Source organism: Bombus pascuorum, chromosome 15, assembly GCF_905332965.1.
Source record: "Bombus pascuorum chromosome 15, iyBomPasc1.1, whole genome shotgun sequence".
Classification (NCBI taxonomy): domain Eukaryota; kingdom Metazoa; phylum Arthropoda; class Insecta; order Hymenoptera; family Apidae; genus Bombus; species Bombus pascuorum.
The window spans coordinates 7,420,282-7,447,809 of NC_083502.1; the positions used below are offsets into that span (position 1 = coordinate 7,420,282).

Sequence of the window (27,528 nt, forward strand, 5' to 3'; positions counted from 1 at the left end):
ACGTACGACTTCCATACGTGCTAACTACATACGCTTAGAAAAATTCCAGTACGCAAAACAAACGATGAGTTGTGAAATACTACATAATAATAAAGCAAATTTGAACGGAGCATCGAGTGAACGTTCGTTGGACATGCGCCCTTGAATCGCACGACTAACCGGTGAGACACGTACACACTGATTTTGGAGCACGCGCGAACGCCGAGTGAATGCCGCAACGAGATTCGCCGGGCGATCGCACCTTTACTCGTCGCTTAGTGACGCAGCACGCGGACACGACGACCGGCTTCAATGACAAACACATTGTATATATACATATATATATATGTATATATATATATATGTATGTATGTATATATATGTATGTACTCACCGTGCAAACGGTAGGACGTGGTCCACAGGCGAGAAGATCGTATCCAAAAAAAAAAGTGTTCCCTGAGAGAGATCGGCGACGTAGTAAAATAATTGTACACACACCGTGAATATCCTTGGCACAAAGCACACAAACGATAAAGAGGCACAGGTTAGATATATACAATATTTTCTTATTTCTTTATTTCCACGAGATGTCGCGGTGATTATAACGACTCGATCGGGCGAAGAAGGTCTCACTTTCGAAAACCGGAGATCGATGATTTCCGCGCACGCACTACACGATCAGTGAAGTGAACGAACGCGCGAACGCCGCGTGAATATTGAATCGAAGACAACGTCACGGAGAAAAGGGAGCCAGCAGGAGGACGCAGCCGCCGATTGTCACGGTTCGCGAAAACGAGAGACAGGCGTTTGGAGGTTAGGTGATGGCGCGTCGCGAATCACGGTAGCCGAGCCGGTAAGCTTCGTTGACTTCCGGCGAGATCGGGCGATTCTCTTTCTTCCGGTGCACCCGCGTGACGAGAGAGAAAAAACGTATTCAGCCGACGTCGTTTCACACTGAGCTCGTGTTACACACTGGAAAACTAGCGGCCGGGCACGAGCGCACACGCCGCGCGAACCCGCGTACAACACGAACGAGGAAACAGATGACGGACGAGGGAAGAGGCGAATGGTGAGAATAGAGTTAGTATAGAAAGGAAAAAAAAGAAGGAAACGCTGCAACGAACGAAGTTGCGAGGACGAAACGTCGCGCGAACACGAAAACTGCGCGTAATAGATCCGGCTAAGAGTTGTAGGCACGCCACGAGTAGAGGTAGGCGACGCTAAAACTTCGCCACGAGTCGTGGCACGCCACGAGAGGAGCCGAGGGGACAGAGGAGTAGAGCGAGACGACGAATCTAGAGGGGGAAGAAGAAGATGGACGAGGGGATCGAAGGGAGGACGATGGCGACCACTCGACTCTGGGCTGTTGAAGGGTACGGAGAGGTCAGAGGGGGGAATATGTCGACTCGCCGGAGGGACGTGGGGTGATTGAAGCGACTAGGCTGGAGGGGTGCAGCCGGAGAGGGGCGGCAAAGGATCGAGGGAGGGGAAAACTCGCAGCCGGCAACAGCCGACTCGACTCGACTCGACTCAACTCCGTTCTTCTTCTTCTCGTTCTTTCTCTCTCTGCTTCTCGCTGGCACCCTTTCTCCGTCTCTCGCAAACATATGATGTGTATTGGTGTATCGGCACACGATTCAAGCCCCTCTGTACCGCTCCTCGTGTAGACACCGACGCGTGTATACGGGGTGGTGTCTTTTAACGCGGCGCAGCGTGTGACATTTCAGCGATCTAGCGAGATAAAATTGTTGAAACAAGGAAATCGTTGGATTTTTTACTAGTACGAAACGTAATATTCAAGTAAAAATTGATACGTATAATGGTGAAATGTATTGGCTGATTATGTAGTTTGTTTTGTAAAATTATGGATTTGAAAGCGATACGAGTTTTTAAAATATAAGAAATAAGAGTTGGAGCGAAGAGTTCAAATAGAAAATAGCAGTTATGAGATCGGTTTTTTTTTCAAAATAATTTTTTCTTTCTTAAATAAAATAAATCTTAACGAAGAAATGAATATTACTAATCGACTTCACGAGATTATCGAAATGTTACACCGATGTACGATGAAGAGATCTCTGAAGACTCGTAATGCAGTTTCGTATAAAGGGACTCGAACGTAGTATATGCAAGGTGTTATTAGACTATTGTTGTCTGATTCGTGGGAGCAGTCGTCCCGTTGCCAAGAGGCACAGTCAACCTGCGACATTGGACGCTGTTTTCTGCCATGGTTATCGTCCGTTTAACTCACGATTGTTCTACGATGGTGCGTTCCGATAGATGTGAAAATCGATATGCATATGGCACACGTATTTCAAAACTGACACGACACGAACAAGTTGATCAGGAAAAGCGAGAAACCATTTGAAAACTGATAAAAAAAAAATTGTTTCTCCTAAACACGTTATCTAGGTAGAAAGAATAGATAACACAGTACTAAATTATTAGAAATTGTGGGACACTTTTGAAGCAGATCATGCAATATGTCACTGAATATTCACATTATATTCTATAATAACTTTCCTGTTGGTACAATAGGAAATATAAGGAAATATGAATTCAATACAATATATGGTTATAAATTACGTCCAGAATATATGTCTTTTGACTTGCTATTCTTCGACGCATGCGCACTCCAGCAGCGCGATAATCGAATCATACATCAAATGAGACGTTCTTTACGACTGTATAATCCAATAAAGTACAGCAATAAATTTTTATCAAACCAATTTGAATCCTCCAATCTATAGAACCACACAATAGAAAACTAAAATGTTTGAAGGAATATTTACATAGCCAGATCAATGATCCGGTTAATCCGAGTGCAAATACCTTGTACAAACGAGAAATAATAACAATTGTGACCAAAATTTAAAAAATTATAGCATAAATTTATATTTGTACGGGCACAATTACAAAAATGATGTAAGCAGAGATTTTCTTTACTCGTTAAATACTTTATTTTGGATGTTTTGTATACTTTTGTGTATTATACGCATTCTGTACGGTTCTTTTTTACCTTCAAATTTTCCATAAATTCATAAAACTCCACGGTATAGTGATTTTATTAAGAATGGACGATGATCGAAAGTAACCAGATTTTCCCAAAATCACCTTACCGGACCAAATATTCCACAGTCTAATGCTATCAACTCATGCAGCATGAGTGAATTCATTCCCGTTCAAAGACACCCGGTGTATGACCGTGCACACGGCCGCATAGGCGAAAAGAATACGCGGCTGAGCAAGGTGAGGAACCGAGAGGGCACGACGAGGGCCCTGAGAAAGAGCTTCGAGTATGACAAAGATGGAACAACGCCTATGAAAACGGACGAGGGACGGTGGAGAGCCAGAGGAGAGTTAGCGGGAGGGAAACGAACGGGAGACCTTGCACAGCGTGGCTCGGAGCCGCGTAGAAAACGCCGCTTTGTGTTAGGGTAGCCTGTGCATAAGAGAGGAAGTACAGGTCTAAAGGAAAAGAAGGCCCTCGTGCGTCTCCGCTGGCGGCGATTCGCAGGCGTAAAGGCCTGTTCACATGGCCGTTATCCACGACACGCATAAAGACGCTTCGATTGGGCTGCTCCCGTGATATTCCGCGCTCGTTCTTTTCTCATCGCAGTTTCTCACGGAACCGCCGAGGCTATCGAGATTAACGATGAAAGCGCGGTTGGAAAAGGTTTTGGAATAGAATTCTTGGTGAACGTCTTGAATTTATGTTATTATATTTTAATATTTCACTGTTTGTAACATTGAGAGAATACGTGATTCTTTAGATATTTTTCATCAGATATTCTGAATTTTCTTTGATCCATCTTGTTACGATTTCAGAACGTGTTTTCTCTCCTTTCTTGAGAATATCTTATGTTTCATTACACGAAATCATTACATGATTTATGTTAATGATATTACGAACATTTAACGTTTACGTTAAAGGTGTTTATGAAGCAGGAAAATAGATAATAAATAATCGATTGCGTGGAAAAATCGTTCGTGGAAAGTTCGTTTTTTGAAGTATTCGCGAGTTGTAAGAGCGTTCTGAAAAATCGTTTGGAACGAGTGTTATTTGTAAATTGAATTCACGTGTTTCGAATATTTCTCGCGAGGCCAATTTTTTCCCGCGCGCATTTGAAAGCAGACCGCGGTACGTGGAATTTCGATCGCACGAGTTCGTCGAATTCCTCGACAAAAACGTTGCAAGAAATCGAAACGTTAACCTTCAGATATAAATATCTCGGGAACAAATATGAGCGGACAAAAATTTCTCCAGTTATTTATTTATATAGGGGCGTAGCTATTTTTTTAAACGATCGCGCATAAAATGGCCTTTTTTTAAGTTAATTGAAAAATGTTTGAATGTTTCCTATCTTTAAAGTTCAATTTGATTAATATCACTCTATTTAAAAAAAAAAATTATATAAAATATGCTCACATTGAGATTTTTATAAATAAAATTCTATATTTCGTACTGTTTTGTTTGCAAGCGCAAATGAAACTTTTATTCAGGTATTTTTATATTCCCATGTAGATCGTCAATGAGTTTGTTAATTAACCGAAAATTTTTTGATGAAACTCTCGAAAGAGTTGAATATGGGCAGGTGCATCAACGTTATCGCGCGCTCCATCGTGAGAGATGCAAACACAGCCATTAATTAACAAACCTAACGAGTTTTTTAAACTTTTTCCACCCATTCTATCCGCGAATTGCAACCATTAAAGTGGTTAACTGTAAATTAACGAAAAAGTTATACCAGTCATGAATTTTTATTTAATTATCGAACAAACAATGGCTGCCACAATTATATGACTAAATTATAGCTGAAATTCCATAAAGACAGACTTTAGTTTCCGAAAACTTCAAATTTATGTATAATATATTAATGGTTTTCACTTCACATTGTGTCACAGCGTTCAAATAACGGCATAAGAATTATCAAAGATAAGATTACATATGTACACGGAGCCAAAGGGCCCAATCTTCGCTAGGTAATGTGTAAACGAGGCTTAAGGAATGGAGTAGGCCGTGAAACGAAAAAAGATGCGACGCGTTACGGGGCACGGCGTAAGAAAACTGCATCGAACAGTCTAAAATAAAAGGCTATAAGCCACCGTCCCTGATGTTTCTCGGAATCCTTTAGCGGGCTCTTCCTGTCGCTGGACGTCGCACACGCGATCTATCGACCGATTAATATATACATACTCGAAAAGTCATTCGTTAGGATCGCGCGGGTTATATAAAACCACGCAACACCAATGTTACGTAACGACAAACGCGAAATAGCATTCTTCGCTAACGACAGTCCATATATGAATATTCGAATTACGTAAAAGCCTTTTGTTTGATAATAGTAAATTTATGTAGCTGGTAGATTTATGGACTTTTACGGGAGTTCTCCTTAAGCTGCGTCCTTAACGAATCAACAGCGAGCAACTTTTTGTCAATGTTGCATGCTTCTTGAAAAGGTTGCTGATCGTTGCTCAATATTTCTCCATGTACTTTCGCGTTTCTATTGCCAATTTTGCTGCTTGTTGCCTGTTGCCTGTTGCTTGTTTATGTGACCAGCATCTTTGGAGGTTACGAGACAAAGGAGTTTTAGGAAGAGGGCGCGTCGATTGAAGGCTACAACACTGCTAAACCAGTCTGCATGGGAACGTACCCATAGAATCCTGGCTGGCCGCGTACACAAAGGACGAGCCACCTTCTACGTGTAAACTCGTGCCAGGAGGGATCGTATTTGCGCACACATCGGCGAACAGGTTTCTGGATGTCCTCCTGCGCTGCTGCCGTGCGCATGATTGTCTTCGAGAGGTTCTAAATTAGGAGAGCTATACAAGGTGGCGTAGAAGAAAGGAGATAAAGGGCAGAATGTTGAAGGCATTCATGTTGAACACGATGTCCCAATGGCATTACGTCAATGTAACGATCAACACCAACGATGAAGAAAAGTTTAATTAAGCTGGAATCTCGGCGTGCCTCGCGTCAAGCTTTAATTACCGGTAAATTGGTAACATTATTACGAGAGGAATAAACCGGTTGGTTTTTCAATGTTTCGTTATTGCGACGACAATTCGTTTAGTTGGACGATCGACGAAAGAAGCAAATAAAATCATCTATTCGCGGGCAACGAAGACAACGGTTCATGCTTATGAGTTATCATTTCACGCTGGACGTGGCCCAAAATACACGTTGTCAATTCGACGTCGCCATTATGCAGTGCAACCACCAGGAGCACCAGTCATTCATGATCTCAAGGTTCATTGCGACCTTCCGCCGCTGCAACTGTGTTATTTCATGCGTTTCCATAAGACAATCTTTTCTAGTTCCCTTTTTCTTATTTTGTTGAAATTTTTATATACTATAAATAAACGCTATATTTAGGATTATTTTTAATGAGAATGGAATTTTCTTTACTGACATTCGAACATTAATTAAATAATGCAACGGAATTCAACGGCCTTGATACTTCAATCAATGAATAGCTTGTTATAGTATTTTAAGAATTCGAAGAATTTCGTTTTTTAAATATGTATGGGCATGCTGAATCCTTTTATTCTCCGTTTTAAAAATTTCGTAACGTAATCCGCTTAATTGGATGTACATTTTATACGTATCACGTTTGACGTATGCTATTCGTTATTGAAACGAATCTGCATAGATTTATAACAATTGATTACCGCGTATATTATTGTTTCAGAGAACTGATTACAAATGCGATCGACACGTATAAAATATTCAAGATGTTAAGAATGTAAACAGGAAACTGATCACACTAAAATGACGTTTAATAAAATTATATATTTAACGAATAAATTTTATTAAATGATGCTTCTATATAATACAATGCTTAATATTTATTACAAAATCTCCACTTGTAAACACATTATCTGTTTACCGTAATGGATAATATGAAAAATTAATCGAAATCTTTATATAATTATTAACACAACGTTTTTCACAATAACTCAAAGATTAGTCTAGAGAATACGATCTAATGTACTTGGCATTTACGTCTAAATTTTCATGAAGATATCCGGCATATTAATTTTTATTTATTATGTATAATTTTATTGTCTGAAAGTGAAAAACGTTGGGAAGGAAAGTGTCTTAAATGGGAGGGGTGACTGAGAATCTAAGATTGTAACGATTGCAAGAGTGTAACGCAGAATTGAGTCGTTTAAAGTGAAAAATGTATTGAAATATGGCCAGAAATTTCGCACGTAGCCGCAATTAATTTTTCCATATCAACGAGGTCGAATCAATTAAGTGTCTTTTTCCGGAAACTGGCTCTCTGCTCGAAAATAAAGTTTCACCCACCTGCACCGTAATACATTTTCGAATTAATGAGATCTCTTTCATCGTTTCACTCACTTAATTTAATAATTATTTTAGAAGGGAAGTAGAGACAAATTTTCAATTTGTGGGAACGTGTTGAACAATACTGGGATGCTTTAAATGGTCCTTTAAAGCTCCTGTAATAATTTTCTCCAATTTATTTCGGAATGCAACAAATATTAAAATATACCCTTCGTTAAATTTATGATTAAGATATATTAGAATCTATGTATCTAACGTAGCAATTATCGAATTATTATATTCAATTCTATAGTATGCACGTGCATCGCTTTTTATAAATCTGTTAGGAGACAGGCTTAATTGAGAAATTAGCTTACTTTAAAAGTAATTAGTACTATACAAGCAATCGATAGATAAAAAAGCACGCTTGTGAATGAAACATATTGTTTTTTTTATTTCTATGTGGAAAAGCGGAACCAGACACAACACATTCGCATAAATCACATTACAAATATCGAAAGGACGCACATAATTTCTACCCATTGACTATCACAGCCAACATCGAAATGTCAAACTCAAATCTGTTATCTGTTATCGAAGGTGAGAGGCCAAAGCGGAAGTCGAAGATAAATCGAACGCAAAGAGTAAACATACAAAAGGAGGTCGCGGCTTCTTGCAACCCCCGTTTTTCACGGTTTCTTCCGGTTTAGGCGGTGTGGAGGCCATATCTCAGCCGGGAGGAAACGCTAAACACCGCTTTCAACGCGCGAATTAAGATTTATCGCGTGCAACGTTTGACCGAGAAGCCTTTCCGAGCGGCATCGTAAAGTCACGAGGAAGACTTACGAGTTTTAACCAACAGCTCTACTCCGTGCTTCCGTTTGCCCCGCAGAAAACACTCGATAAGGGTTGCGATCAAAGTTAAAATCTCGACTTTTTAATTTCGTTCTTTCTTTCTGTCTCGTTTCTTCCAGGTATCTGTATATAGGCTGGCGAAAGTAGAGCAACACTTTCAGACACCTTTTAGCCCCGCTGCATTCTTCGGGTCGTTTTTGCTCCAGTCACGTTCTCCTGCCGCTAACAAATTTTCTTCACTTTTACTCGAGTATCGCAAATTTCTGAAGGAAACACGAAAGATCTTTTAGCGATACCTACGAATCTTTACTCGTTTGCCACACTATTCTCTCGTCGTCCATTCATATTTTTCAAGATTTAAATAAAAAATGGATGTTTGTATTTTCCGTAACAAGGAACGCTCTCGACAACGATTTTCATTTCAAAGCACCGTTCAAATCGACTTATCGAACGATCGAACGAATGTGTAACATGTTCTTAGAGTGCATTTGAAATTCAGGTTCACGGTTGTTTGATCGAGTTTGTCGAGAGGCGAGGAATCGAGGCGTGTCATTTAATCGCTCGCTTAAGTAATTGTTTCCGTTTCGATGGTTCTCATGCTGGAAAGCAAAGGCACATCGCCAATATAATTCTATTTCTATTGCATAATACAATTTTTTGTTTAATAACGATTTTCTCCTATCTTTTATAGCGAATAATTAATAATCGAACAATTTCAATACGCGAACGATCGATGACCCGTGATAGATACTTATTATCTTATTTTAGATTTTAATTAACTTAACTAGACTGGAAAGGAAAAAGGTTCCAAGTATAGAAGAAAATCTATTATAGAATACAAAGGTAGAAGGCTATTGAATATTATGAAATTTCGGACTTGTCGTTAGTTTGGAGCTTTTATCGCGCATGTGGGAACATTTGATAACATTAACAGAAACTACTACAGCCATAGAACATCTTCTGACTCATGTTCTTCGTGGATTCTTCAATTAATCAATAATTTAGTTGTGTAATTTACGAGTGGACGGTTAATGATCCGTGACGAGAACATGAGTGGCTCGTTTAGATTATCACTGTAAAAAGCACAGTATCGGTGCGTCAGTAATACTCGTAATACCGTGGAGAAATATCGTCTTGGAATTATTATCGTGTTCTCACACGAAGAAATATCACTCGTAAACTCGTCGCTGTCACATACTCGCTATCTTTTCAATTTCTTTAGTCTGGCGGCTCGTTTTACGTCATATCAATAATTCATTTTCTGAAATTGAACGACGTATTGTGTAATTCACGTTAAAATAGGTCAGGTTCGAGTCGTCGCTTTACAAGTTTGTAAATCTTAAAAAATATATACATCTTCGAAGATGTCAATTTTTGTTCATTCTTATAGAAACTATATAAAATCGAGGATCGAAAAATCGAGGAATCACTTGGAATACCGGCGTATTTGCCAAAGTCGCGTTTCGAAATACTCCAAGTTGAATGAAACTGCCTTTCGTTCAGAAATAGTAGAATTAAGGGAATCTATATGAGAGAATACGTAGAAAGGAATATAGGAGACGATATCGTAAAACGAAGTTTTATCGTTTCTTTCAGGCGAGAATGACGAAGAAATCGGCTGGTCTGTCCACAGAAATTGATTACAATGTTACAGTCATTTTGGTGCACTCCTCTCGCAACTACCACTGTTATAAAGCTTCCACGATCAATCATAGTGCGCTCTGAAAGGCAACAAGACATTAATAACACGCTTGGATCGTTTCCACCAGATCTCTTCGTATATAGTAAGTTCAATTTCAAAATAAGACCGAGCGAAATTGAAAATACCAAAGGAAATCTCGTAAGCATAGCTGACCAGAAGCCAGCTATGTTTCTTTCCAACGCTTACAACAACCTACTCTCATGCTCCAATAAGAAAAAGAAAAAGGAAGAACAATATAATCGCAATCCGTTGTACGAAAAATTAGTTTCAGTATATCAGTTATAATTTAGCATCGAAGATACGACTTTTATTATTTTAATGCAACTAGCCTTTTCATATAACGTGTAAAAATTGTTGCGAGTGACTGTATAAAGCATACATGTAGCGTTTAATATTTCTTTTCAACTTGTTCTTACCTATTATTATTAATTGTTTATCATTGTTCGGACTACATTTTTTAATTATTCCCATTCTTAACAACTGTAGGAACAAACTGTAACGTTTACAATTACAAGTACCCAAATCTTCCGAACTAACCTAAATTCCCAAAGCACAAGGATTCCGAGCTACGTACAACTCGAGCAGAGTCGTAACCGAACCGAAATTCCAGAAGAACGTTGCCAGCGCGAGGAACGAGACAAGTAAAATTAATCTAAATTAAGTAATCGTCGGTGTCTCGGGCCAGCAAAGGACTGGATGCCTAAATAAAAATAAGAGGAACGTTCCCTGCCGTAATCGCGCTCCTTTCCCTTCGACAATCCCCATTTTTAAGGCATCTCTCTCACTCTTCTTTGACCCAAGGGTACGCGCCATCTGCTATCCGTCTGCTTCGGTTAATTAATCGACCAGCTTGTCCCTGCCGCGACTCGCGTTTCGATCTTTTTCGTCTCGTACGCCAGTCAGCCTATAATAATAAATTCACGACAGCGAAAACCACCGCTAAATCATCGATCTTTCGCAATAAGTCGTTAGTTAGACGAATACAGGCTGACCACTCGATGGATTTTGACATTTTGACGCGACACCGAGTTGGTGATTGAAAATTCGCTGCCATGCTTGATGGATGTGGTTAAACGTTCGGCGAAGGCGTGTTCCAACATTTCAATTATTCAAGAATTTCTATTTTAACATTCCAATTTGATCCTAATCGATGATTTTTATTCAAATTTCTATTAATCAGACTAAAAATTGCCCATATTTATCGTCGCTAGGATCGTCGCGCGATTACAAGAAACGTGAAAGTGCAACATTGCACAGAATGCGAATGTAGAGAGATATATGAAATATCCAAGGTACAGTGTTTCCTATGATACTAGGTAAACCAGTTTTCCACTATCGAGCTTCTACTTCTTTAAATATATATTCCGAAAAATATGCATTTGCGTGAAAATTCCCGTTCTAATCTACAAATGCTTTTCCTCGATATACCGAATATCCGCACAGTTACCCAAAACTTGCCAATTTTTATCCATCGTTTCTCGATAAACTCGATAAACTTTGTAGGTATCTAAACAACTAGCGATCCATCCAAAAATGTTGTAAAGTCTGCTTGTAAGTTACTGTTAATGTTAATGTTAAGTAAATAAATTCCACTGCCTGGCACGTGCACGAGTTACAAATCTGAAGCTTCGCTGCCTGTCACAACCGACGGAGAGCCACTGCGGCCGTGCAATTCTCATAAATCCCATTTGAGCCGAGAAACGAGAGATGGCCGAGCGACGTGGAATCAAATAGTCGTAGTCGGGGAACGAGAAGAGCGGAACTAGGTGCATAAATCGCGCTGCAACCGTGCGTTTAAAGGGTATTCCGCGTGCTCGCACGCGTTAATTGCCGCGGACAAGTCGATCGTGGTCCTGAGTCGGCGATAGCGGGTTAATTAACCGAGGTGTCAAAGCGTGTCGTGCAACGCGACTTGTTGCGAGCACGTTCTTCTCCACCGTCGTCCCATTCCCTTCTTCCAACGGGACGTTGTCCGTCTGCCAGCTGGGCTCCTGGCCAACTTTCGCCCCCCTGAATCTGTTTGACTTCCTAGATCATACCTGTCCACGGTCTACCAGACGTGTAGCGGTTACCATGATCTCGCAGTCTCGTGTAAACTGTCACCCATCGAATCTTTTATTTCCAGTCCCCTTTTTTGCTATTAAGCGCGTATTACACGGGCACAAACTATCCTTCGTTCGGCAAGTTACGTCAGCTATAGAATCTTACGAATCCATGCACTAATTTAATAATGAAATAAAATCGTATAATTTCTTATAATTCCTATATACATTAAATACATAGAAATGTGTGAATATCTTCGAAGGGCACGTGCTTTGGTATCATATAGACGAACGTTTCATTGAAAACTAAGGGTGTATGCCAATATCTTTCGTTGGCCACTGTGTGTGTATTTATTTATTTATTCTTCGTAACGAATTCCCTCCGATTTAGAACTTGCAGTTACGTTTCTTTGGTTTACCCTTGCAATCATCGTGCTTGACATCTTTCGTACTGAACGTTTAGACCTTACACATACGGCTTAAACTTATCGAATTCTCGCAGATTCGAACAAAAACATAGAATACAAAAGCCTAACGACGAACGCTGCACTGTAACACATATGTATAATATCGACAATATGTATATAATTGAAAGCTGCAAATGGTGGATCCGACATACTGTAGCGGTGTTGGCTGACGACGCGTCTCGTGAAAGAAAGGGCCCCTTGCGTAACCCGTGGGATAGCAGACTCGTGGGATATCGGTTGTCAAACTCCTGACAGCGAACGTCAGACAGAGAGAAGCTGGTCGTTTTCATTTCGGGGCATCCAGCCGTTCTCCTCTCTTTGTGGCCTTGTCAAATCTTCACCGGGGGAACCGCCTAGTATGCGCTCTAGACTCTAGACGACGATAACCTCGTTTCTCGATGGAACGTATACATTTGCCTTCCCATTATCCCTTTCGATTTCAACCATTCTCAAACGATTCTCCTCCTCCTGCAGGAATTTCAAATCGCTTAACGTGTAAAGGTTAAGATTCGTACATTAAATTTAAGATTCGGACGAAATTTCTCGAGTTCCGTCGTAGATGAAAAAGCAATAGCGATTCATCTCCGAATCTTGATATTCTCCTAATAAGTACGATCATTACGATTTCCAAACGCGCATTAATAAACGACACTGAAAATAACAATTTCCTCGGCGTCCTTTTTCTCGAATCGCTGCGCGAATGGACGAGACGATAAGCGAGTTTCGACTGAGAAATACTTCGGTGTTTCATCGTTATCCCTCGGCGAGAAGAACTAGGGTGTGTACTTTAATCCCGATGAAAAACATCCACGTTTTTGTTCTCTCTTTCTTGTTCGTCATCTTTTTTCGTTGGAATTCTTCTTCTTGCTCGCGGAGGAGCTGAATAGAAAGTTTCTATTATTAATCGCAAGGACAGTTCAGCGAGTGTTGTGGATTTATCTGCAGATGGTCGTTGCGATTGGAATTGAAATTTTGTAGCGGTATTGTGCGCTAAATTAGTACTTCGCTAGTACGTGTTGTCTGTCGACAAGGGTAGCTTTAATACTTTTACGGTTACCGTTGGTAGTTGTTTCCAACTTTCTTCTGGAATCAAGAGCAACATTCGTATTACGAACCACTAAAAATTAACGTTAAACGTTGAATCGAAATTAACGATGTTTGATGTCAATTTGTTTCTTCTTTTTTCTTTTTTTTTTCTTTTTTTGTGATGGACGAAATTCCGAAAATATCGTACAAAATTACTAGCATATTAACAATATTATAAAAAAACGAGAATCGAAAAGGACCGATAGTAGACGAAAAATAAAACCAAGCGACATAAACGCTGGCGTAACGAGAAAACATGATCCCCAATTACGTTAAGGGTAGCTAAGCGTATTCGAACGGTGAGCCTTCGATCGTCGCGTTGCACCCTCTTAGATCAGACTGAGATACTCGTAGCGATCATCGTAAATCAGCTACTCCATCGCGTGACCTTCGAGTCGACTGCGTCACAATATTTCTTTTTCCTGCAACAGTCTCCTTATCGAATGAACGCGAAAAGTGCGACGCGAGTATGTTTAGGGGTGGATTATAAAGAATAATTGTTCCCGTGGTTGCACAGAGAGCTAATAAAAGGTCGATGAATTTATTAGTCCGTCGGACTTATTTACGTAGGCTCGGAGCGGAGATGTTTGTTCGCGATTAGATTCGCGAGTAAGGTTTCTCGGATTATTATTACGAAATAAAAGTTGCATGTTGCGACGAAACGAAGTTACACTTTAACGCAGTGCATTTTATAGACTGTTTTCTTTCGCATTTGAACATCAAATTACAAAGAAATCAATTGTTCCCTCTTATTCGTAATTTGCGCAAGTCCGTAGGCAAAATTGTTCACGAATTAAGACCATTCTCCGCTACCGATAAAACTGCTTCGATCAATTTCTTATAATTCCAGATATTGTTCGTATACTTTCAATTGCTGTAATTCCGCGTATTCTTTATGTTATTACGATTCTCGCAATTTTTCATTTGGAAAATCCTCGAAGAACACGAGTCATGAAAAAATTGCTCGTCGCAAGTGACCTAATCTAAATCGAGTAACAAATACGGTTAAAAAGAAATTACACCAGATCACAGTAACCACGCTGAATCGTCGCAAGTTTGGCGAAACGTTCCCATCTAAAACTCTCAAACGTGAAATTCCACTACCATTGGAATAACATCCACAAAACATCCGCAGCGCGTTCCAACTATTCACCCATCGCGAACAGCGTGCACAATGGAGCCATACACTCGTTCGCCACTTCTACAGACTGCGAAACCCCCGATTCCAGGTTCCGTCAAAGGAACCAGCCGCGTTTAAACCTACTCGACGGCGTTTTTCAGCGTCCCGCGAATTTCGCGTCGAGCGCACCGCCTCCGAGCGAAACCACGGGACAAAGGCTGGTGGATGGGCGGGGGGGATCGAGAAAGAAACGGAAGCCCGCGGCGTCGTTCGAGCCCTTCTTCGAACCGACGCGACGCCATGATGCGGAGGTACGCGTCTTTTATTATCCTCGTGCGTGTTAATTAATCGCGACACGCGACGCAGCCTAACGACCATTCTCGTCTACGCGAGATTAAACGACCGACGATGAGTCAAACCCTGCAGGGTGAGTCGCACCATTGGCCTTGAGGTGAACGAACAAGCGAGAAGAGAGGCAATATTTCGGTTTTCCAGATGTCGTTCAAACTACAGTACTCTACGATCGATATTAACAAATTAACGACGCTTAACGTTTCCGAATTCTACGATTTTATCATTCTGTAATCCGCGATCCGCTATCGCCCGTTCTTACCATGTTATCCCGTCGTTCAAGAGACAGAATATCACGACGATTCGAGTTACGAACAATCTCATTTTGAACTAAATTTAAGTTTGCTAGAAGTGCCTGTACGTCTGCAACCCGCCTTGCACCGGCCTATGTAAGCGCGTACTTTGTTAGGCGAAGAATCTACGTACTTTACTTTGAATATCTATACATTTGTGTATTGTACGTAATTTACGGACTTGCGCGCCTTTCAATTTTTTGAATTCTAAAGATGAATTCAAGATCGAATTCTGAAACGTCGAGGCTCGGACGACTCGGATTAGCCTACCTTCTTATACGCAGCTCTGGTTTGCATCAATAGATGTCGTCGCTTAACGTTTCGATCTACGACCTGTTTACATCGGTTCCACAAATAAAACACGATATATTTCCATATAAAAATTGCGACCTCCGCGAACGAAACGAGTTCATCGGCAAGTACAACGAACTAAACGAAGACTTCATCGACGAGGATATCCATTAACGCATACGCGCCACGATGGATCGCGTTTAATCATCGTTGTGTATCGTTAATATCAGTTGCATTAAGTTCACGAGAAACACAGAGAGAAACAACGATGACGCGCGGATTCTCCGTGCAAAATCCATTGTTTGGAATTGTATGGTTTCGCAGACACCCTTTACGATGATTGATAATCGTTTTGCACCGATGCCTGCTCGTATATCCGAGTATTAATAATTCTAGGGTTTCGAAACAGTCCACGGCGCCTTGATTACCTAGCAAATATAGTACGTACTTATTTGTCGGCAAATACGCGTTTTGCAAATGATTAATCGATCCTCGCGCGATTTCCACGCGAGATATCGATTTGGAATTTTCCTACGCTGGAGCTTTCCGACGTCGTCTTTTTTTACTTTTTCCCTTTCCTCTCCTTCCTACTGTTTGCTTACCTTCGAAACTACCGGCTTTCTTTTCCCTCGCTCTCTTACTTTTGTATCTTTTCTTCTCTTGTCTTCTCTCCCACCTTTCTTCGCCTCTCTTATTTCCAATCTTACATTGAATATATATAATATGCGTATATGTACAATGTACAGTCGCTCTCGCTAACATTCGAACACTCGTTAAAACGGAACAATGCCTTTAAAATTGGACCGAACGACTGGAGCAGTTTCGAGAAGTTAAAAGAATCAGTTTGCCAAACGACGCGTGAAAAAGATTTTGGAAAAGTGTTTTTGCTTGAGCCTAGATTCCTGTCGGTGGTATACGCGTTCAAAATTGCGACAGATAAAAAGATCGTAAAAACTTTTATGACTGTACGAGTTTTTCCTGAATTCTGGGCAGTTGCAATTTTTTCCAAATTCTTCACACACGTCGGCGAATTAATCGTTCTAACCGTTCCATCAAAGAAAGAAAGAAAGGAAAGGAACTCGAGTTGTTGGATCGAATGGCAGAAAAGTTATTCGGTTTCAACGAGTAGCCGAAAATTACGAGTGACTGTATAGTACGTACTATGCATATAATTGAGAATTCGTTCTTGCTTTCTAGTGCACCGAGAATGTCTGCACGTTTTAGCACGTTTAACGGGACCACGCGAGAAAACAGAGAAAGGCATTGTGCAAGGACGTATCTACGTACATATTTGCCCGAGATAACTAGTGAATGAGTCCGTTTATCGAGTTTCACGCTTCTATCTCTTCCTTTTCGATTCAACGCGACTTTACTACAAAGTTACGCTCTCATTGCGCAACTACGATCCCATTCACGTGTTTGCATATCGTATCGGCGCTAGCGTGCAAACCGATGTAGTAACTTTCAGTTGCTTGATATGTTTAAATTAAAGATAAATATTAAACCACCTAAGGTTGTTACAGGAATTCGTTCGTTGGTCCAATAAATTTTACTTTTCACTGAACGAAATTATTGTGAAAGTTCAATTTCTAGGTATTAAATTGTTACATCGATTTTCGTTCGATCGTATTAAAATTTCTCTTCGACGCATCCATTACGTCGCATAGTTTTTAAAAGCACCACCGCGAGCTGTTTCATGCATTTATGGGAAACGCGAGACTGCGAAATTGCAGAGAATCCGTATAATACGAAAAGATATAGAAAGTATCCGAAGATGTATAATATATATAAGCAAATTATTTCAGGTATACGTACAATGGCTTTCGTTCGTCGATTTTCGATAGCATCCGGTTGATCGAAGGCCAAACGAAACAGGCAGAGTTTCAAGCAAAACGTTTTCCAAAGAGATGTTGCCTAATGGCAAGCATGACGTTTATGACGCGGAGGGTGACGCGCCTGATTTTATCGAACCAGCATACACACGGTCTAAGGAAAGTAATTTATCGCTGGCCATCGTCTGCTTAAACCAACAAGGAATAATTTGTTGCGTCACGCTACTGGACATTGTCCCTTGTAATATCTTTGTCTCTCTATCGCAGAAAACGGGACGGATCGTTGTATGCAACGTTGCAGACCTCGAACAGCCTATAAAAATGTCTGCGGCAGATTAGAAATAGCGATTTGGAAATCGATGCGTGTTTTTAGCTCTCTATTCTTATTGTTGATATCGTATTCGATTAGTTTTCTTTTCGTCTCAGTTGGGAAATCGACGAAATTTCATTTAGAACATTATCGCTAGAATGTATGATTTTATAATAAAATATATTCGAGCAAATATTTAGTAAAAACGAATCGTTAATGATATTTAATGAAACTTTAACTTTGACAAAAGTGTCTTATTCGATAGAAAATACAGCAATTATCGAATAATCGGAACGATCAAGATTGCTACACCATCGTCGATATTGAACGTACGAATCGTCTTTCAAAACAGAAGATCGCATAAATAATTTAGTCGATTTTTGTTATACACGCGTAACGCAGACAGTTATATCGATCGTTAATCGAAAACGAATGAATTCGTGAACGGAGCAGCATCGTTTTATTATTAACTTACTGTTCCCAGCTGCATGAATAATTTAATAAATTTCCGTTTTCCATTACGCGTTGACAAATTCATCGGATTTGATGCCGTTCCGACTGCTTGATTTAACGTTGCTCTACTTTCGATAAAAATGAAACAAGAGGGGCAAATAAATATTAATGCGAAGAAAATTGTACAAACGAACGCGATACGTTTCGGCTTCGTCGAAAGCTAATATCGCGATGAAATTTCAAACTAAATATTATTAACGACGGGAAAAGATTACAAAACAAAGAGTAGATAAAATACAAGCGAGTGTTTGGCCGGTGATTTGAAAAATTCCAAAAGTGGGGCTACAATTTCCGGCGATAGATATTGAAATCAGGAAGCATAATTACAGTTACAGTTGTAACTATAACAAAATGAGAAACGTTTCGATACAAGAACTGCTACGATAGTTTAATCGGTTTTGGTAATAACCGTTTGGAAATGGCCGTTATAATTGGTTCGAATTTTTTGTCATTACCGATAACCACTATCGATCAGAGGACTTTTTTTGCTTGCCGATAATCATTACGGATGACAGAATTTTTTGGTTAACGACAATCATTATCTGCGAGAAAATCTTTTTCTGCCCACCGATAACCGTTATTAGCGAAGGAATTTTTCCCTCTTTACCCGATCATGATCATTATCAGCGATGCAAATATCTTTTAGCATATTGATTATCAGTTATGGTAATGCTAATGTACGGTGATCGACAACGATAAAAAAAATTCTTCTACCGATCATGGTTATCGATATACAGAAATATTTTCGTTCGTGAGCACTGTTCGCTCGTTAGCGATCTCCTGTTCAAAGGAAAACTGTCCTTACGTCGATGACACTTCTCATAGAAATTTAAAGAACGACTGTCGTTTCTGACGCCTTTTTTCGAATATTCTCTTCAAATACTCGCAATCGCTGTAAATCGAACGAAAATCTGTGCGCCTCTTTCCATTTTCTATCGGGGCGTGTTGGCAATTTTGGACGAAATACCGGCTGATAAAACGTTACGGACACAGCGATACGCGGCTGCCCCTGGACACTGCATCGACTTCCGGATCCACGTTTCCATACGCGGCAGAGCGACCTCTGTACGAGTCGAGGCGTACCCGGCCCTGTGTTTATTCGGAGCACGGTCGTTCATTACCCACATGACAATATTGGCTGATGGGAATTGCTTGTATCTCGTGATACGCACCATTTGATATGCGGGCCCTCGCCTCGCCAATCCGCCGCGACTTTTACGGTAATTCCGCGATCCTCCGCCATTGTTGCTCGTTACGCGCGGAGACGTTGCAACCAAAAGCCGCGGTATTCGATGCACAGAATCGTACGTTTCGTAGAATCTAAGAATTTAGAGAAACAAAGTACATAAAATGGTTTCGAATTTTCTAACTTTGACGTATCGCGTTCTACGATTAAAAGCGTAGCATACACTTTACTTTGTACTATATTATAGCATTTATGTGGTAATCGTACGAATGCAATACACAGCTGGCCATAAATATCAAATATCGTAAATATAAAATACCTGCTGGTTACGTTCATCGTAAAACTTGACTAAATCACTTTGCTTAACCAAGTATTCGTGTTTTCGACACGTCGTTCGTATCTTGAATCCTCTTGAATATTGTTTGTCAGGGGAAAGGGAAAGTCGAAAGAAAATTCCGGCGGTAATTAAATTACAAAACAACAGATTAAAGTGTTACATAAACGTCGTTGTAACGTTTAATACATTAAATAATAATATCTGCACTAAACCTCGCAGAAGCGTTATGTTCTTGTCACTGATAAAAGTTCTATCGGTACGCAGGTAAGCTCATAAATCACCTGAAACATCAAGTCTACCTACCTTTCCAGCAAAATACACCTTATAGTATCTACATTCTGTGTCCACTAATCGCAAAACTTACATAATAGCAGAACTAGTCAGGCTGACTTCTAATCTGCATATATATATACATATATATTATACGAAATATTCTGAAAGGAGATAAAATTCCCTTGAGACGAACAAGAGAGAAAAACCAACGATACGCGATCGCTGATAAATCGCTAATTAATAGAATACAACGTAACAAAAAAAAAAAAAACTAAACGACAAGAACGAAACACAACACAAAAATAGGAAAAACACAAAAGAGTTGTAGAATAAATTACGTTCTTTTGCTGATTACTCGGCTAAATATATACTCGGATGAGCACAAACGATAATACATAATATTTATTTCAGCGTGTAAACAATTTTGCCGTAAACAACGATGAGCCGAACGTTCGGTCCGTCGGAAAATGAATTACCGAAACGTAACAAAAGACAGGAAAACAATATTCCCGAAACGTTTATTCGATACGTCGCATACAGCTGTAATTAACGCTAATTTCATGGCACGTACGTTTCGCAAACGGTGCGGCAGGCGATTTTCGTAGGATCGCGATGCTTTTCGTGCGACACGCGTTAATGAATAAATAATTCGTTCGTCCAGGGACAAACGAACGATCGCCACTGCGACCTCTTGCGAAATAATAATTATAATCGAGTTGCATTTTAGTTTACTTAACTCTTGCATACGAAGACTCTCGTGTGTGAACACAGGGAAAAAACAAGCTGAAAACGATACTCTCGGTGATATAATTAGAGAGAAAAATCGTTAGGTTAATTTAATTCGAACGTACGCTCCGATTCTGTGTCGCATTCCGGCAATCGAATTGCTAATTTATTTCATTCTCTCTATTTGTTTATTAGCTGTTCGCGTCACGAATATTAAATAAAGGAAGAATATATATACACAGAGATGAAACACCTGTAGATATCCTTTGTGAATTATGCGCGCGAAGAAACATTTTGAAATTCAATTTTTCCTGTAACGAGACTCTTGATTATTAATTAATTAGACAGATTGACTGCAAAATGTTCGAAGACGGGGTAAACACGCGAACTTTGTCCACGTGTCAGAGCGGAAAATTTGATCCATAGCCGTAAACTCGGTGCTGAGCGTACGTGGATCTCGTTTGCCGTCATATTGGAAACTAATCAAGCGTTCTGTCATCATCCGGGTGTTATCAATCTCGATTACCGGGCCAACGACGAATAGTAAGTAAGATCGTAACGGATGCTTCGATTAAGATCAAAGTTACTGCCGAGTGGACTGCCAAATGTTGCCATGGAGATCGACCACGTTGAGATCAGCGAGCTGCTCTTGCGCGAGTGACGTTTACGTAATCCTCGGTTCATTATGCAAATCTCTGTCGATCGGAGTTTTAATCAAATGGACTGGCAAGCCTGCCTATAGTACTTGCAATTATACGCACGTATAGAAAATTCGACGGTGCAAAAACTCGTATTACGCGCATAAGGCGAAAGAATATCGGACCTACTTTCGGTAGTTTGCCATCTTACCACCAGTATCAGCTGCGCGCGTATAGGGGTTGATCGCGGTTCGGTGGCCTTTGCACGACGGAATTTGCATCGAATATGGTGGCTGTGAACCAACACGTGCACGCTCGTGCGCCAATCATCGGACGCAACCACGTTGATATAAACAGGCGAACGATGTAAATTATTCGAACGCGAGTTGCCACCCAAGCCACGATTTCGCGACTAATTTCTGATTCCTCCGATAGGGACGGTGAGTTTATCGATATTCGCGAATCTGTCGTTTACCATCGCGGCTGTCGATGCCTCGTGCGAGAGTATTGTCGTCGTTCGTCGACGCGTTAATCGACGAGGGCATTGGCTTCCTTCTTTACAAGTATACGCTACAACCACACGCCACTGGTGCGCAGATTGCGAGCAAACAAGGCGAAGACCCCGAGCGAAACCGATCGCAAAGTCGGATACCAACTAAAGATACGTTCGAAACTCTTATACTCTAATGTTGCGGCGAGAGATCCGCGTTCGCCTGCTTCGATTTGCGAAAAATCTCGGAGAGAAACAACAAAAATCCGCTTGAACGACCGGTGCTGACGTTTTCGAAGGCGGGCCAACAAATTTCAACGAAGAATATCGAAATTGCTGCAAGTCCCCCACGGCGACCGAATCGTCGATGAGAAATAAAAATCGAAAGATGAGATACGAAGCAAGTATTGATCGGCAAAGTACTTACGCGATAAAAACCAGAAATGAAAATGCAGATGATATTTCGTGCGACAAGTATCGTCAACGATGACTTTTCAGAAGTATCGAACATACTATTTTGTTCATTTCATTTCATTTTTATCGGATAAAATACAGAATACGAATCTAGAGCCAAGTGATTTAATTCGAATGTGCCATCGTCGAGTCACCGAACCGTTATCGATTCGAAGCTTGAAGATTAACCTTCCATTTTGCTCAACTTTCCCAGGACCGGATATTCCACGTCGTTAGATTTCCCTGAAAAATCACTCGTCCTGGACTCTCTCGACCAATAAGAGAAGCGAAAGAATTCGTTCCCAGCTCGACGATGACCGATGCTCCAACGCTCTGACTAGCTGTAAACCCGAAACTCCACTCTTTCCAATAGCCATTTTTTCCCACAAAAGGTATCGCCAGCTCGATCGATACCGATTCCAGTTATCGTTGTAATTTTCCTGGCCGACGTTCTCCACTTCCGACGTCCTCTTTTTAGCCACCGAACCAATAATGTAGCGTGACACGCGTGACACGTAAAACGGAGAACAGGCCTGTGACAAATGGTCGTAGCCGCACGCAAAATGGACGCTGGATATAAATACGTTCGCAAGCTGCTGCGCGACCGATACAAAACCGCTCGATCCATCGTCCTACGCGAAAGGAAATAAGATTCAGGTTGATGCATATGACAAATTTCACGCAAGTTTTATCCAAGTCGAGGATATAGAAGAAGCGAGAAACGCGTAATGCGTTCTTATTCCTAATCGATCGAGTTTCATCGAGATTCGTATCTCGTTGCTCGCGTAGCTGAGTAGCGTTCCTCGGAAATCGGTGTGCGTGCCTTGGGGAACGCGAACGAGAAAATAGGGGAGGAGAGGGGCCGAATGGAGGAAATTCGCGGTACCCGGTAATAGAATAGTAAATACTTCATTAACGCGTTACTACACCCTGGTGCCCGACTGGTCACAGGGAAATCGTGCTACGGATTAAATGAACCGGACACACCCCGCCAACAATCGCCGTTCTTTTTGCCAACACACGCACATCAACAACGTACGTAGGTTCGGACAAAAAATACGCTTTTACGAGCAGAGAATTAGCTTTCGCGTTCCTCTTTTTTCAGAGTTAAAGTTTTTTTAACCTTTCAAAGTTTTTCAAGTTTTCTTCTCGCAAGGCAACGACGCTTTCGGGTAACGGATCCTTCGTCGCGAGTAGACTGCGGATATTTATACATTTACGCAAGATTCGAAGATTAGTTAGTTATCAAGTTATATACAGCGTGAGCCAGGACGTAAGGGAAGCACGGCAGGGGACAAAATTCAGCAGCGCAGCGTAAAGTAAGAGGAAAAGTTGCTTGCAATTAGATCGACGATTTCCTGCCAATGGATAGTCGTGCTGGCCTTACTTATCGACCAGCTCGCTCTCCGGATCCGAATCCATTGGATCGTTAGTTACCGAGCCGTTTAAAATCTCTTGTTTACGAAACGTCGGTTGACAGCGTCGAAACTGCTCGTCAACGTGACGACCAAAGTTGCCGACAAATCCGTGTAAGCTGTTCCAACAAGTTCGACGACCTACGACGCGATGCATTCACGCTTCTCTATCGAAGTTGCACCTGGTCACTTTGAGCAATTTCTCCGAACTTAGGCAAGCAACTATTACGACAGAAAGCAAACCGTTACTCGAACACAGTCTCGTATCGGACGTACGTTGGTAGCAACTTTTCTTCTTATTTTAACGCGCTGAATCAGCCGCTGTCGTGTTCCCAGCGTCTAACCAATAATAAGTCATACGTATATAGCCAAACGCTATTTGCCCTACAGGAATGAAACTTTGTCGTACGGGGAGCCAGAAATCGAGAAGACTGTGCCGAGCTGACGCGGAGAATCGATCAGCTTTTGAAACGGGACGCGGTCGCGTCCGCGAAAACGAAACTTCCGTGGACAGCTTAATGACAATATCATTATTGCAGCCGGCCGTTATTCACTCTAACAAACTGTTCGCCGCGATGCATTAATCTCTCCGGCCGATGCATCACCCCGCGCCAGCGTTTTCCTCCGCTGCTGCGTCCAGTCGCTGTTTCGCGAACGCTAAATGCTACATTCGTTACTGGCGAAAGGATGCGGTTCCCAGTTCCCAACGGCTGACGGTACGCTTTGCCATCCGACGCCACGTTTCCCTTTGCGTCGCTCTAATTTTCCAGCTTTCCCCTTCTTGCTTTTCGTTGATCCGTTTCTAGCTAGCGGTTTTGCGATCTTTGTTTATCTTCGAGCGGCCGCCTAGCCGGCGATCTTAGATCTTCTAAAACAGAGATCTCTCGCGTCGACTCTGCTCGAATAATCCGTATCGTCGTAGCTGCAGAATAACGCGCGTCCTCTTTGTGCAGGATTACCCGCGTGAAAACCTTGTCCTGAGAATCGAGTGCCGCCTCCTGGACAAGGCTGTGTCTTTCGAACACGGTAGAGCATTCAAGGGTGGAATATCAGGGACGTACGGGTGAATAATACACGGGAAATCGGTCGAGAAAAAATAGTCTCCGTATTCTCGATTCACTTCGTGATTATCGTGGTCGAAACATTTAGAGCGAATACAAGTATACAGGAACATATATATAAAAAAGACACCGAAGAGAATTTCGAATGATCTGAACTGGACTGTGACACCTTCCCTTCCCTATTACGTATTCCGCAAGGGCAGCGTGGCATATCGCAAGGACATCGTGGGATGCGTGCGTCGTAACTTTAATTAGATAAAAACCATAAGATAGGTGCCCGTGTCAAGCCTACTGCGAGCCAATTCTCTACGATATTCTGTAAAATATTCTACCGGGGTAAATAGCTACTGCGCTTTCGGAAATTTGTTTCTGGGGATGCTCGCTCTTCGTTCTTGCGTATCTCGAAGTTGAGAAAAGTGTCATTGAATAATCGTTCCGTGAAGTTGGTAATTTCTTTGAAGGATTCGACCAACTTCTTTTGGATTTCCTGATTTTTCTGAATTTTAAGATCTTCCATCGGTTTCTCGTATTTCGTAAGCGTTCCAAACGTTTTAAACAATCGTTTCCTGGCTTTTAGAGATTTTATCGTTATAAAACAAAGATTCGTCGAAATAACAAGTAGTCGGCTCGTACGAGGAAAGAAATTTATATTAGTAAAACGCGTGTAATTAACGTACCGCTTCGATTACGTTTTGTTATTTACGATCTTATATACATATATATGTATCGTCGTTTTAGGATTTTCGTTGTAGCGCAGGCATACATTTATTATCCGTATCCGAGTTTCGAAACGGAATGCCATAAAATAAAACAAGCTTTTCATTCTGCAACCATCGAGAATATTTGCACGATTCGGAACAATTTTTCCACGTACGTTCAGAGTATTTATTTCGGAAATTCTTCGCATTTGCGAGGGTATTTTAGGAGAAATTATATCGATAATTTTATTACTTAATTCTCTGCTAACATTTCTGAAAATATTATGAAAATCGCTGCAAACTCACCGTCTCCTCCCGAATGCTTACCTGCAACAGACGGAAATTAGTCGTTAAGAATAATTTACAAAAAACCACGAAATTATTGTAGATTATAACGGTACAAGAAACGAAAGGGAAGCGCAAAAAGAACGGAATAACGAAGAAGGAGATAAATGAAATTGCAGCAGCCTATTGAACGCGGCGAGTCGAACCCTCGTTCAAGGTTAGCCAGTGAACTCGAAAACCTGGAAAAGCCCGGGAACCACGAACGAAAGAGGGAAGCAGCTGCGATCGAGTAAACGAGGTGGTGGTTACAAGTCATAAAGCAATCCTCTGGCTAGTAATTCACTCGAGCCGCGTTTCTAGACGCTTGTCGTCGGTGGTGATGCATGGCCGCAGCCGCTCTGCAATTAGTTTCTCGCGACAAACAGAGCTTTCAAAGCGGACATGTTTGCAAATGCTTTCGGATAGCTGGCACTGATAACTCGATCAGGTACCACATACCTACCATTGTACTTTTCCCTGTAGCCTTTTTTCATTTTCTTAAATATATTCGTTCTAGGCAATATCGAATACGTTTTTCCGCTCTCGGCTCTGTTTGTCGATAATTAATCGAATCAAGTAAGAATTAATTAAAGCAAGGAGAAATTTCCTCGAGACCAAGTTGCCCTGTAATTCCATAGGAGAACCGATGAAACCTATCGACAATTCGAAACGCGCGTTTCTTTGATCTCTTGTAACGTCTCTTTCTTAACGCACCCGATATATATTGAATTATTTCGATCGAACCATATTCGATAGATTGTGTCAAATTTTAGCGATCTGTGTCTTGAAAAAAAAAAAAAAAGAAAAAGAAAAATTGGAGAGCTAACGTTCATGCTCTAATACTTTATGTATACGTAGGAGGCCTGTACGCACAGCTTTCGCGACTGACTATACGTATATAAAATTCACTCGACACCGAACCCCCGTGTTAACCCCTTGCCTTATGACTTTTTTAGTAGCTATTAATACTTAAGCAAGCGTCAGCTATTCGCAGCAGTAACGTACCGTGACAAATGCAAAATATTGAAACATTATTTAGTAATTTGGAACGGTGCTTGGTAATCCTCGACTCGACGAATAGGTAGCTAAAGTCACAGGTCGGACTAAACTTTGTCATAAAAAGTTTGCCAGAACTTTGTTGAATAGGAACCACGATTCGTTCCACGAGCGTGATTCGATAACGTATAATAACAGGGTAACGGGTTAACGACAAGTTATCGTTGACACGAACGATTTGGAGGGCGATCGTAATTCGCCGAAAATTGGCCAATTGTTCGTTGAATAAATGTTTTTTTTTTTTTTTTATTAAAAATCTTGTAGCAATACCGTCAAGATGAACGGTTCCTGAAATATTTATAACGACAAGAAAGTTTTTATACCGATAGCAATTTGTAACGGTTGGAACGTTCTTGTATAATTTATTCGCTTATATATTTATTACGAAGTCGCAACGTTTGGAATAGCTGATGTATTCGAGGATGAACTGTTTGATCGTTACTAGACAGTTACATATGCACCGCATATCGAAGGGATTAGGTTAGAAGCCGCACGAAAACGATTCGGTTTCGTCTTTTTGCTCGCGCCAATTGTGTTTGAGGATGTAGGAAATTGTTCGAAGATTTACAAGCCTTGCAACGTACGTATAAATGCTGGTTTCTAATGGAAATGAGATTGTTGGAACGCGCGCAAATTTTAGCCAATCATTAGTAACTGTTAGCAAATGCCATTCTATTTGCGGTATTTCCAAAATTATCCATTAAATGTTTCCGGCGACACTGACAAGTGCGAAGAAACCAAG

General features: G+C 40.9%; 1 protein-coding gene across 13 annotated transcripts in view; it reads right to left on the minus strand.

Annotated features, from left to right (window-relative positions):
• LOC132914430 (polypyrimidine tract-binding protein 2) overlaps window positions 1–27,528 on the minus strand; it is a 442,018-nt gene that overhangs the window by 339,630 nt on the left and 74,860 nt on the right. For 6 of the 13 annotated variants that reach the window (XM_060973560.1, XM_060973556.1, XM_060973555.1 and 3 more), the window contains exon 1: window positions 374–1,216. The exons of the other annotated variants lie outside the window; for them this stretch is intronic. The gene's annotated coding sequence lies outside the window, so the exon portion shown is untranslated. Of the gene's footprint in view, window positions 1–373; window positions 1,217–27,528 lie in introns of those variants that run through there. 13 annotated transcript variants of the gene reach the window in all.